The sequence below is a fragment of the Macaca mulatta genome, chromosome 13, assembly GCF_049350105.2.
Source record: "Macaca mulatta isolate MMU2019108-1 chromosome 13, T2T-MMU8v2.0, whole genome shotgun sequence".
Taxonomy (NCBI): domain Eukaryota; kingdom Metazoa; phylum Chordata; class Mammalia; order Primates; family Cercopithecidae; genus Macaca; species Macaca mulatta.
In genome coordinates, this window is record NC_133418.1 from 91388071 (window position 1) to 91400537 (window position 12467).

A 12467-nucleotide genomic window follows, 5' to 3' on the forward strand; every position below is an offset into this window, starting at 1 on the left:
TCGAATGTTGTGTTGGTTTCTTTAAACTGTTAAATAATTATGTTTATATAGGAATTCCTATTAAAATAAAATTGTAAAGTTTCATACTTTAAATGTATCATATCTTAGGATGTATTTATATTTATTATTTGCTTTGATCTGTTTTGTAGCCTCAGACTCCATAATATACCTAATGAATACAGGTTTCATTCTTTAGAAAAATGTAATTTTGATTTATCTTTATGGTGAATAGATTGTTTTTTCAAATATAAGCATATAAGAAAGCAAATGATACATTTCTCCCTGATAGCTCTGAAATCTGCATCTCCTGCTTCAAACTAGATTTTCCCCCAACATTATTATTTTTTTAAACATTTTACGTTCCGGGTTACATGTGAAGGTTTGTTATACAGGTAAATTTGTGTCACAGCAGTTTGTTGTACAGACTATTTCATCATCCAGGTATTAAGCCCAGTACCCGAAGGTTATCTTTTCTGTTCCTCTGGTTCCTCCCACCCTCCACCCTCAAGTAGATCCCTATCTGTTGTTTCCCTCTTTGTGTTCATGGGTCCTCATCATTTAGCTCCCACTTACAAGTGAGAATATGTGGTATTTGGTTTTCTGTTCCTGTGTTAGTTTGCTAAGGGTAATAGCCTCCAGTTCCAGCCACGTTCCTGCAAAAGACAGGATCTCATTCTTTTTTAAGGCTATATAGTATTTTATGGTGTGTACATGTACCACATTTTCTTTATCCAGTTGGTCACTGATGGGCATTTAGGTCGATTCCGTGTCTTTCCTATTGTGAATAGTGCTGCAGTGAATATACGCGCGCGTGTGTCTTTATGGTAGAATGATTTATTTTCCTAGGGATTGCTGGGCCAAATGGTAGTTCTGCTTTTAGCTCTTTGAAGAATCGCCATACTGATTTCCACAATGGTTGAACTAATTCGCACTCCCACCAACAGTGTATTAAGGGTTCCCTTTTCTCTGGAACCTTACCAGCCTTTGTTATTCCTCCCCCCACCCTCCCCGTTCTGAAACCATAAAAGAATTGAGTTTTTTCTCTTGAACATAGATCAAGTTCTCTAGAAACAGGATATTTCAAACCACCAGTTAGTTTTGTTGTTATATTAAAGTTCTTGGGTTTTATATAGAGAGTATCTTTTGATCTTATACACATTCTTAACCTTAACTTGTAGTAAGTAATGATTTACTGGAATAGTGCATATAAGAATTTCTTGGAGAAACAAGCAAAAAATATTAGGAGAGAATTTTTGACATATGAAATCTTAAGCTGTTATCTCTTAAAACAGATACAGTGAGACAGTACCTTTAGTTAATGTTCTGTTTCCTCCTACTACTAGGAACTAGAATAGGATGTCAGTATTCTCTATGAAAACTATTAAACATGTACCACTATCATTTTTATTTCTTGCTCTGTATCCAAACTAATCAAGTGTCCAACTGTGGCAGACATAGAATAGACAAATTCTTGCTGAGGCAAGACATTTGAATCATTCTATATATACTTAATTGATTTCCCAGTGCCCAGATTACCTCCATCCTTCGACTTAAATATTTTTAGGTTGTGCCCATTATGTCTTTCTGGATACTTTGTCTACCTATATTACATCCTTTTGAAAATAGATTTTAAATATGTTTATATTATTTAATCATACCCCCGTCTCCCACCTTAAGTAATTTGGATAGCATTTGATCCATTTGTTTTTTAACAGAGAGGGTTACCTAGATAAAATTTAGGTATTTATTTGTATTTTACCTAAATAAAAAAATGAGTTTACCTAAATAAAAAAATACATTCATCACAGAATACTTAGCATTTTATGACTTTTTATTTTCCTGTTTTTCTTGTTTCTGTCTTTCCTCATTATCATGGTAATAACTAGAAATGCTTTTTTGTGTGTGTGTGTGGTTTCCATATTTGTATACACCAGTGTATTCCTAGGGTTCAAATCACTGATTCAAACAGGTATGCATGTCAGTGTTTGAACTCACTTTTCCCCTTGCACAATTGTAGTCACCTGCAGATGTGTGGTTGTAAGTTGGAGTAAATGTAACTGTTGGTATGAGATCTTCCACAATAAATCATTCCCTGCCCACTAAATGTAAATAAAGAGGCCGGGGGCAGAAATGATAGGGGGAAAAAAAAATGTTTCCTAGGAATCTGGGTGGGGGAGAATCTTGGGGAGAAAACGTCTCTTAAAATGATCAGTATTTGTTAAATTGAGTTATAATTTTTTCAAGAAGGAAGAAGGCCTGGCCAGGCACGGTTGACTCACGCCTGTAATCCCAGCACTTTGGGAGGCCGAGGTGGGCGGATCATCTGAGGTCAGGAGTTCAAGACCAGCCTGGCCAGCATGGTGAAACTCCGTCTCTACTAAAAATACAAAACTTACAAAACTTAGCTGTGTTTGGTGGTGGGCGCCTATAATCCCAGCTACTTGGGAGGCTGAGGCAGGAGAATGGTTTGAACCCGGGAGGGGGAGATTGCAGTGAGCTGAGATTTCACCACTGCACTCCAGCCTGGACAACAGAGGGCAACTCCATCTCAGAGAAAAAAACAAAAAAACAAAAAAAAAGGAAGAAAGGCCTGTAGTTCGGTTCAATAAAAATGAGTATCTGCTCTATTCTAGCACTGTGCTGGGCTGAGATAGAAAGTCCATGCCTTGAGAAATGTCTCAGTATGGACTGAATGACAGAACCAGAAACATAGGTAATTGTAGCATAAATAATAATAAAAGTTCTGTGTGGGTACTAGGACAGCATAGTGTTTCCATATTGTTTATATGGGGTGGAAATTGGCGGAAATTGGCAGAAATTGGAAAGATTACAGGGGTCAGTTAATAGAGGGATTTCCATGCTGTCCTGAGTAAGTTGGACCTACTTTGTGTACAGTAATATACCAGTAACACGGCATATTCAAGTTTGGCTCTGTGTAAATTATTGGCTCAAGAGTTAGGGGATAGACTCAAGGAGGGCAAAGATTGGAATCAGAAGCATAGAGCTTAAACTAATGTAGTAGATACAGTAACAGTATAGAAGGGGCGGATTTGAGAATTACGTAGGAAGCAAATACCATAGGAGTATATTAGAACAAGAAATTTAGTATGAACCTTGGTTTTTGGTTTTTGGTTTTTTTGGTTTGTGATTCAGTGGATGATGAACTACCAATTGAAATCGAAATTACAAGAAGGGGGAAAGGTGTGCTGGGGGAAATGATTTCAGTCTGAAACTCCAGAAAATGCCTGGAGGTAGAAGTTTGGGAATGATCAACATCCACTGATTTTTGCATTGAAACATTTCATCAGAAAAATGATTCTGAATTAAACCATCCAAAAAGGGAGGAAAGGGGCAGTGGACCAAGGATGAAATCTTAAGGATTAATCAGTTAAGGGATAGATGGAGCAGGGTCACAGAGTAAGAGGGACACCTAGAGAACAACGGCTTGGAAGCTTGGGGTTGGTACTATGAATGCTAATTTATTTTATTACTGTTTATTGAGAGCAACATGAGTACTACTATTACCCCTCTTTTCACTTGTAAAGAGTGTGAAGCCAGGATAGTTGAGAAGACTTGCCCATATCCATATAGTTAGTAAGCAGGGGAGCTGGAATAAACCTAGGGCCATCTGGCTCCAGAGCTCAGTAATGCACAATTCCAGATGCTACAGAGAAATTCAACAAACTAGAGTTGAAAAATAGCCATTATGTCTTGCGGCATTTTTGTGTTTCTTTTTTTCTGGTGGCATTTTCAAGAGCAGTTTCAGAATAAAAATGAGGCCAGTTTTCTGGAGTTTAAGGAAAGAATGAGAAAAGAAACCATAAATTTAGATTATAGTTGACCCTGAACAACAGGTCCACTTATATGAGAAAGTTTTTCAACCAAATGCCGCTGTAAAATACAGTATTCACAGGATGTAAAGACCTCCTTATAGGGACTGGCCGATTTTTCATATATGTGGGTTTTACAGAGCTGACTGTGGACTTGACTATGTGTGCATAATGGTATGTGCATTAGTTCAGGGGTCCTGGAACTAATCTCCTTGTGTATACCAGGGGACCACTGTAGTTCTAGAAGCTTCACTGAAAAAGGACAGAGTAAAATAACAGTATAACATTTAGTGGAATGAAGTGATGTACTCTGAAAGGTTACAAAAACCAGGGAAATCTTCAAGAAAATGTAACTGAAAATCTTTAAGAACCCGAAAGTATCAATAACAATTATTTAGGGGTTTAAAGCAAGCATATCTAGTACTGTCTCTCTTTATTTGTTTATAAGTGAATAAATGCATGAATGACAGGCCTAGACTGGAGTGATCATAGCGCACTGCAGCCTCAACTTCACAAGCTCAAGTGATCCTCCCACCTCAGCCTTCCAAGTAGCGGGGTCTACAGATGGGCACCACCACACCCAGCTAAGTTTTTTCATTTTTCATAAAGCCAGGGCCTCGCCATGTTGCCCATGCTGGTCTCAAACTCCTGGGCTGATGGGATCCTCCCACCTTGGCCTCCCAAAGTGCTGGAATTACAGGTGTGAGCCACAGCGCCTGGCTTCTTTCTTTTATTTATGAGGCATTTACAAAATGGTTGAGATAACAGACTTATTTGCAAAATACATGAAAAGTATTATCAAGTCCTCAGAACAGGTAGGTTTATTCCCAGTTATGCAAAGTTTCCAGCACCTATCAATGCATTAGTCAACACCAGCTGTAATATCTCTCAAGGCTTAACTGCTTCAGAATTGTTTCTCTTCCAGTAGAAACCAATTTATGTGGTATGGTGTGGAAGATGATCAATCACAAGTCAACTACAGAGAAATTTGCTTCATTCTAACCCTCAATTATTAGAAATTGGTGAAAAATTTTCTAATGAAATAAAAAGTAAATTACAACCTAAAAGGATGAGCCAGGGCTTTTTAAAAAATCTTATTTATAATGATAATGAAATGTAATAAATTTAAATTTTGTGGTGCCACTCTTAACGTTAACACCTTATCAAGTTATTTAAGTGCTTACTCCAGAAAACATAAAAGTAATAGAAAGCATTTTTCCCCTAGACAGCTACCCTATAACAAACTGGGGCAATGAAATTTGTACCTATGTTAAAATTTGAGAGCGATGGGTGGATGCAACAAACACTTGCCTAACAATGCATTTGAATTGCCAGGAGGCAGTCTGGTACACTAGCTATGTGATGTTGAGCAAGTTATTTAACCCATCATGTTCCAATCTCTAAAGTGAGAGTAATTCCCACCTTCTTAGAAGAGCTGGGAGGATTAAGTGTGATGATCCCTATAAAATACCTACCACAATGTATAGCACATAATACATACTCAGTGTTTATTATCAATACAGAAGTAACTAATATTCAGGAACTTCCTAAGCACAATCTTAGGGAGAAATCTCTTTACTCCTCCTGGTTCAGGTTTGGAACAAATGTTGCAGAGAAAGGCATAGCACTCGATTATTGCCCTTCCTACAACTTCAAAACAGCCTAAGATATCCTGAGTACTCACACATAAAGATGGGCAATCTGCTTTGCATCTTTGTTTTGTTTTGTTTTTTGTTTTTTGAAACAGTACAACATGATGTTCAAATTTGCTTTTGTATTCTAGCTTTTTTCCTAATAAATTCTTTTCCGTAGTATTCAGTGTGTGACTATGTAGAATAGAGCTGCTGTGTAACAGCATTGTTAAGGACAACAAAGGGAATGAGTTGAAGATTGGGTGGCTCATGTTACAGAATTTGTTTTGTTTTGTTTTGTTTTTTTGAGACAGAGTCTTGCTCTGTCACCCAGGCTGGAGTGCAGTGGCGCTATCTCGGCTCACTGCAACCTCCGCCTCCCGGGTTCAAGTGATTCTCCTGCCTCAGCCTCCTGAGTAGCTGGGACTACAAGCACATGCCACCACGCTGGCTAATTTTTTGTGTTTTTAGTAGAGACAGGTTTTCACTGTGTTAGCCAGGATGCTCTCAATCTCCTGACCTCATGATCCGCCCACCTCGGCCTCCCAAAGTGCTGGGATTATAGGCGTGAGCCACCACACCCGGCCACAGAATTCTTTTTATGTCCCTTCAGAACATTCCCTCTCATTGGTCATGCTTTTATTTTCCCATCAAAAACAAAATAGGCTGGGCGCAGTGGGTCACACCTGTAATCCCCGCACTTTGAGAGGCCTAGGTTGGAGGATCACTTTAGGGCAGAAGTTCAAGACCAGTCCAGGCAACATAGCAAGACCCTATCTCTACAAAAAAAAAAAAAAAATTATTTATTTTTTTAAATTAGCCGGGCATGGTGGCACATGCCTGTAACCCCCGGCTACTTGGGAGGCTAACGCAGGAAGATCGCTTAGGCCCAGGAGTTTGAGGCTGAAGTGAGCTATGATTGTGCCACTGCACTCCAGCCTGGGCGACAATGAGAACTGATCTCTAAAAACTAAAAACACGGCCAGGAGTGGTGGCTCACCTGTAATCCCAGCACTTTGGGAGGCTGAGGCAGGCGAATCACCTGAGGTAGGAGTTCGAGACCAGCCTGAGCAACATGGCGAAACCCCATCTCTACTAGAAATACAAAAATTAGCCAGGTGTGTTGGTGCACACCTGTAATCACAGCTCTTTGGGAGGCCGAGGCAGGAGAATCACTTGAACCCAGGAGGGGGAGGTTGCAGTGAGCCGAGATTAGTCCACTGCACTCCAGCCTGGGTAACAGTGAGACTCCGTCTCAGAAAAATAAAAATAAAAAATAAAAACACAATAAGAAAGTAGAATGATGCCTATGATTTAGCATAGTGTTTTCCAAAATGGAATAAGGAATAGTGCATGAAGTCACTGCAAGAGATAATGCTGCTAAGTCAAGTAAATGTAAGCAAGGGAATCAGTTTCTAGATCATCTTTCACGGTTACTTTTCCCCAAAACTAGCTGAGAAAATAACTTTTCCCAGTTTACATAAAGAAGGCATTCTAACCCTTTAAATACTTTTGTACTGTATGTATTTCCCTTAAGGATCAAATTGACCTGTCTGGGGATATTCTGAATTCAGACTAACTAAAACAATATAGGTTAGTTATGTGGGTTGTTTTCAATATAACTAGAATGTTTTATGAAAACAAAATCTATTAAGATACACTAGATAAAATAGATAAACTGATACATGATTTCTTTTACATTTAGAGATCTCTATGCAATAACCTACTTAAAACCTATGCTATCAAATCATGTCATGAAATATTTATTCCAATCACTGTCAATGCTCATTTCATCTTATAGCAAACAATAAACTTATTTAAATTTATGATGAAACATTTTGTATATAAAATTTTTTTTTGAGACAGAGTCTCGCTTTGTCACCCAGGCTGGAGTGCAGTGGCGCCATCTCGGCTCACTGCAAGCTCTGCGTCCCGGGTTCATGCCATTCTCCTGCCTCAGCCTCCCGAGTAGCTGGGACTACAGGCGCCCGCCACCACGCCCGGCTAACTTTTTGTATTTTTAGTAGAGACGGGGTTTCACCGTGGTCTTGATCTCCTGACTTCGTGATCCACCCGCCTCAGCCTCCCAAAGTGCTGGGATTACAGGCGTGAGCCACCGGGCCCAGCCTTGTATATAAACTTTAAAACGATCAGGTAAACACAAGGGCTTAAAGACCACTAATTTGGTAAATGCCTTTATGTGTATCTGAGGGATACTTCATCATAATGCACTCTCCCAGACCAGAGAGGGGTTTCTCTGAATATGGTATACCAGATCAACCTTCTTTTTCAGACTATAACCTCTACCATTTTCTGTGATAGAACACCACCTTCGAAGTCATTTTAGCTACGGGAAAAATAAGAGTGATGGAAAGAGGATTGTGTTAGGAGTTTTAAAAATATTCTTGTCTCAGTTCTGCTAATAACTAGTTCTGGATTTTTCTATTTCATTAAGTGATTATCAAAAGGATAGGTGCACATTCTGCTGCAGTCGGTCCTCACATTTGTCATTGTTACCTTGCCTGCAACCCTTTGTTCCTCTGTGACATAGACCCTAAGGAGGATCCATATCATTCTGTTACTATTATTATTAATACTATTCTTTAATTTTTTCTGAGATGGAATTTCATTCTTGTTGCCCAGGCTGGAGTGCACTGGTGTGACTCCGGCTCACTGCAGCCTCCACCTCTCAGGTTCAAGTGATTCTTGTGCCTCAGTCTCCCGAGTAGCTGGGATTACAGTGCTGGGATTACAGGGGTGAGCCACCAGACCCAGCCATATTATTATTTAATTTTTAAATAGGTTATTCATAGTTCAGAATTCAAAATGAAAAAAAAGAAAGTTATTCAATGAGCTCCTCTTCTCACTTTTGCCCCTCAGCCACACAGTTCCCCTCCCAAACACAATAGTTTATTAGGTATGTGGTATTGTCCTCTCAGAGATATTTTAAACATATAAAGGGAATAGATATATTCATTATTTCCCTCATTTGCATACTGATGATGACATATAATACATAATGTTTTGAAGCTTGGTTGTTTTTAAAAAATTTATCTTGGAGACTTCCTATCAATTTATATAGAGTTTCTTCTTTGTTTAAAACATCTGAATGGTATTACACTGTATGGATATAACTAACTAGGTCTTTATTGGTAGATTTTTGATTATTTCCAGTTATTTCCAATCCTGAACAATACCCTTGTGAAAACTCTTGTTTACTTTTAATTTCTCTTATGTCCAAGTGTAGCTTGAGAGATCACAAATAAAAGCATGGATTCTGGACACAGAGTGCTGGGGTTTGAACCCTGGCTCTACTTATGAGGTGTGTGTCTCTGGGCCTGCTACTTAACTTCTCTGCTTCAGTTTCCTCATCAGGTAAGAACTTTAAGATTAGTGCAGAGATTTGGTGACACGGCCTGTGTAAACTGCTTAGAACAGTGGCTGACATATGCTGTAGCTATTAGTTACTGCTATTACTACTATTGTTATTGTCATTCTCATTTTCTTTAGGATAAATTCTCATATATGTACTAAGTCAAAAAGAAAGAATGTTCCTAATCTTTATGGATGGCCAAAATGGTCTCCATTAAGGATATACAAATTTGTATTCCCAGTGGTGATGTATGAATAGAATGTCTCTCGCACTTGTGCCAAGAAGATATTCACATTTTTTTAGTTTGATGACTGAAACTGTTATCACAGTGTAGTGTTGTTGTTTTGTTTGTTTTGAAACAGTCTCACTCTGTCACCAGGCTGGAGTGCAGTGGCGTGATCAGGGCTCACTGCAGCCTCGACTTCCCCTGGCTCAGGTGATCCTGCTGCCTCAGCTTCCCAAGTAGCTGTGTGCCACCACGCTCGCCTAATTTTGTATTTTTGGTAGAGATGAAGTTTTGCCATCAGCCTGCTGCCCAGCCTGGTCTTGAACTCCTGGACTCAAGCCATCTGCCCACCTCGGCCTCCCAAAGTGTTAGGATTATAGGCGTGAGCCACCGCTACCAGCCCACAGTGTAGTTTTAAGTTGCATTTCTTCTTTGTGAGGGATATGATGTGGTTTTATGAATCCCTTGGATTTCTTTTGGTGTGGATTGTCCATTTAATTCTTTTGCTCATTTTATTTGAAACCAGGACATTAGATTTCTTATGAATTTGTAGCTCTTTATATATTAGGTAAGTTAGCTCTGTGTTAGTGATAGGATTTGAAAATGTTTTAAAGTATTTTTTGTCTACTTTTCCCTTAACTTTTGGTATAATAAGCCAATCAGACTTTTTATGTCGCAGATTTTTGTCAATCTTCTTTCCTATGGCTTCTGGGAACTGTGTCATACTTAGAAAGGCTTCCCCCGTCCAAGATAGTAATTAAAAATAATTTTCATACTGTTCATTTCTATGGTTCTGTTCCTTTCCATTTAAATCACCCATTCATTTGGAATTATCATGGTGTAAGTTTTGAGGTACAAATTCAAATTTATTTTAAGATTGCTACCCAGTTGTCTCAAATCATTCATTGAGAAATAATGTTTTCTGAAATGTTATGAGATGCCCACTTTAGCCCATATGTTTAATTACTATATTGCTGCTTCTGTTTCTGGACTTGCTATTCTCTCTATGCAGGCATCTGTAATACATTATTTTACTGGTTGAGACTTTATGTTTTAATATCTGGCAGGGCTAATTAATATTCATTACTCTTGTTCAGATATTTCCTAGCTATTTGTGTTTGATTTTTCTCCATGCATTTTAAAATCAATTTGGTAATTCCAAAAACAAAATCTTCTTAGTGTTTTTGGAGAATCACAGTATTAAATTCAAAGGTTAACTTGAAGAGAACTGAAATCTTCATGATGATTTCTTCATAAGAACTTGATACCTTTCCATTCCTTTCAGTCTTCTTTTGTGTCTCTCATGAACATTTTAAAATTTTCTTCATATGGCTTGCTTGTTTCTTAAGTTTATTCCTTGATATTTTATCTATTTTCGTCACTGGTCTTTTATTTATGTTTTCTAACTGATTGCTGTCTACATTATGAAAACTATTTGTCTATTAATTTAATGCACAGCTACCTTGTGGATCTTTCTTACTGTTTGTAGTAAGTTTTCAGTTGATTTTCTTGGGTTTCTAGGTATAGGATTATATTACAGTAACAATTTTGCCTACTTTTAAATATACATCTATTTTCTTGTTTATTTATTTGTAGTATCTAGTACCTCAAAAGCAATGTTAGATAATCGTGATGACAAGCCTTGTTATCTTAGACAAGTTCTTACTATAAATGCTTGCATTATTCCTTCATTAAGAATCTGGGGCGGGGCATGGTGGCTCACACCTGTAATGCCAGCACTTTGGGAGGCCCAGGCAGGCGGAGCCCAGGAGTTAAGAGACCAGCCTGGGCAACATGGCAAAACCTTGTCTCTACCAAAAAAGATATAAAAATTAGCTGGGGCATGGTGGCGGGCACCTGTAGTCTCAGTTACTCAGGAAACTGAGGTGGAAGGATCGCTTGAGCCCAGGAGACAGAGGTTGTAGTCAGCCGAGATCATGCCACTGCACTCCAGCTGGGCAACAAAACGACACCCTGTCTGAAAAAAAAAAAAAAAATTTGTAATGGATCATGATGATTTTGGGATTGAAATAGATATATTTTAATCATATTTAGAAATTTTTATTTTGACTGTTAAGAAATTTTAAATCAAAATATATGTTGTATACTGTCAAACACTTATTTAGCATTTATTATCATGATCATATAGTTTTATTCTTTATATATTATTAGCATACTTGTATTAATAAATATATGAATATTGAGCCATTCTTGAATTTCTACTAATAATTTTCATATTTTTACTGTATTTACAGCATTCTGGTTTACCTTGATATTCAGAAATGAGATTTTTCCAGTTCTCTTAATTTGGACAACTCTTACTGGGTTTTGGTATCAATGTTATATTTTCTTTTTGTTGTTACTGTTGTTTTATTTTTTATTTGTTTTTTCACAAACAGTCCTATTGCAGAATAATATTATATTCCCTTCATTTAAAAGCCTCTAGAAGTTTTTTGTTTGTGTTTTAAAACAATGTAAGTTACACTGAAATTATTTACACTTTAAAAGTTTGATAAAAATTTTCTAAGCCCGATGCTAATTTTGGACAGTAGCTCTTCAACAACTTTACTTTTTTTTTTAATTCTTAGATCAGTTTTTGTAAATTATATTTTCCTAGAAAATTATTCATTTTTGGTTTTTATTTTTTGCCTTGGATTTGAGAAGTTTAGCCATTTATTTGTACTCTTTCTTGTCTATGAATGTATTTAAGACTGAAACTTTTTCTCTGAGTAGTGCTGAGGCTGAATCTTGTAGTTATTCTGATCTGTATTTTCATGATCATTTGCTAGTCTTTGATTTCCTCTCTTATTCAAGAGCTCTTTGGAAGAGGTAGGTTTTGTGTTGTTTTGTTTTCATTTCTGAACTTTAGCTACTTCATTTTTCTGGTTTTACTATCAAGTTCTAATTTTATAGCATTATAGCATAATTTCCTCTGTATTATTTCCCAGTATTGAAACTTGATATTTATCTTGTGGCCTAATCTGTGGTCAATTTTTATGGCTATCTCATTGGAGAAGATGGTACAGGAGATGTATCTCTGTTTTCAAAGGACAGAGTTCAATATGTACATTTATCAACTGTAGCATCATGGTTTAGAGTACAGACGCTGGAGCCAGATTGATGAGAACCAAATGTCAGATTCACTATTGTGATCTTATGCAAATTACTTCGTTTCTCTGTGCCTCAGTTTCTTCATCCATAAAATGGCTAATGGATATAATAATAGCATCTACCTCTTGGGGTGCTGAGAGGACTCAATGCATTGATATGTGCAAAATATTTTGAACAGTGTCTGGAATGAAATAAATACTATATATGTGTTCATTGTTATAAGTATTTAGATCTGCCTTTTTAATTAGTTCTAGAGCAGGAGCACTGTCCAGGCCACACATTCAATTTCAAGTTTA